Source organism: Atractosteus spatula, chromosome 6 (genome assembly GCF_055471065.1).
Source record: "Atractosteus spatula isolate fAtrSpa1 chromosome 6, fAtrSpa1.hap1, whole genome shotgun sequence".
Classification (NCBI taxonomy): Eukaryota; Metazoa; Chordata; class Actinopteri; order Semionotiformes; family Lepisosteidae; genus Atractosteus; species Atractosteus spatula.
The window spans coordinates 33,533,978-33,535,948 of NC_142711.1; positions in this window are offsets into that span (position 1 = coordinate 33,533,978).

A 1,971-nucleotide genomic window follows, 5' to 3' on the forward strand; every position below is an offset into this window, starting at 1 on the left:
ATGGCCGCGTCCCTTTGTTGCCAGGAGACAGGGCTCTTCAGATTGAGCCTCGGCAGCGGAATTTCAATTCAGCCTTTCCGTGTCCACAACGTTTCGATTTTTTTTGTGTTTACATTATTTCATTAAGTTTTCTGTGCAATTATTAATTTACCCTTTCTTCCAGCTTGGCAGACAGGTAGAAGCACCAAATCTAATTCTCAAAAAGTTTTAACAAAAGCACTAATGTATTGTAATAATAATAACAGGCAGGGAAGAACAGCTCTAAATTAAAGAGCTTTCTATGTCTTCCACACTGCAGGTGTTCATAATGATTTCACCCTTCATAAGTGGCAAAATTTACAGCACACACAGGACCACTTATGGTTACAGCCCCTCAGTCATTCACTCAGGAATCTGTCACTGATTTATTAACATTGACTCTGTCAGGCCTGTCAGGACACTTTTCTGCTGAATTCAGTACCAGTGTAAGTGTAGACTAAGGGACTGGATTCCTGATTCAAATCGTCATTTACCACCACCTAAAACACCACATCAAACGTCAAGTCCCTTGTTCTGGGGAAATTTAAATATTTTGAAAGTGCTGGAAAGTGAAGTTACTGTAACTCTCTCATTCTTCTCACTCTATAAGACTTGTTGAAAAAGAAAAGGTGAAGAATTTAAGTGACGGATTAATCATATTGATCATACTGTGTTGAAGCCCTTGGTTAGCTGAGATCTGCTGACAAAATAAATAAAAAAAAGTCTTCCAACATCAGAACAATGGTATTGAAAATATTTTTAAAGAAATGCCTAATTTTACACATAAATTCTGTGCTGTGGATCTTTTGACTGTGTCCTGGCTCATTTGAACATACAGTACAGTATCCCTTAGGTTAGGATGAACTCTTGATGCTGTCTTTGATACATTCACAGACAAATTCAAGTTTCAAGTTGGATATTATACATTTTTGTAGGTTGTATTTGGAGTATATACTCTATTTTGACTTTGCTGATTGTTGATCAACTTCAAGTCATTTAACAATATGCTCATGTGATGCAGCTCTCTTTAATAATGCTGCAAGGTCATGGGTATCCAGCAGTAGAGGAGTCCACTGGAGCTGCTGTTGGTTGGTAAGATGCAGAATACAAAGCTACAGTATCTTAAAGTGGAATATGTGATATATAGACTCCAGAACCCCACCTGATTTCCAAATGGGAGACTTCATCCTTTGGGTCACCTGAGAACATGATATTATTTTTTCGGTCTAGGTGTCTCCATTTTGTCTCAACGTTGTTAAAGTGAGTTTTTCTTACTCTTACTCTTTCTTATACTTACACAGAAGGATAAGAAGAAATCTGTGGATTCTGTTCCTGACCTCCATTTGCTCAGTAAACATTATCAACAGGAAAGTTGGTGAGTTTGTGTATTGTACTGATGTCTACCACATACAGGTCTAGAATGGGGTCACACTGAAAAAACTCACTTCAGAGCTGGTTTCACACTTGGCATGAAATTAATCTGAAAGGATGTAGGTGACAACGATTACATTACTCCTGGCAGGTTAAAATGCCTTGATTACTTAAATTAAGAGGTCAAGGTTTGGTAACAATAAGATAAATTTATTAGTCATATACAATTTCCTGCATTAGGAAAATGTCAGGTATCAGGTATTATTGAATAGGTATTATTGTAAAATAGGAAGATTGGGTTGCATATAAAGGGATTCTTGGTACCTGTTTTTTCATTCTTTGTTGACTTTATTATTAGTCTTTATACATAAATATAACTATTTAATTGAGTATGCATATATACAGTTAACTGAAATTTTGTTAAATTCCAACTGAATGGATAATCTTTCCTTTCCTTTTTTCTAGAAAGAGCTGTACATAATCTGACAAGTTGTGCTGTTTCCTTCCCAGAGCTGTTTATTTTAAATGATATGGATATACTGTATAAGATAATATTTTAATTATTTATTATTATTTAATTAT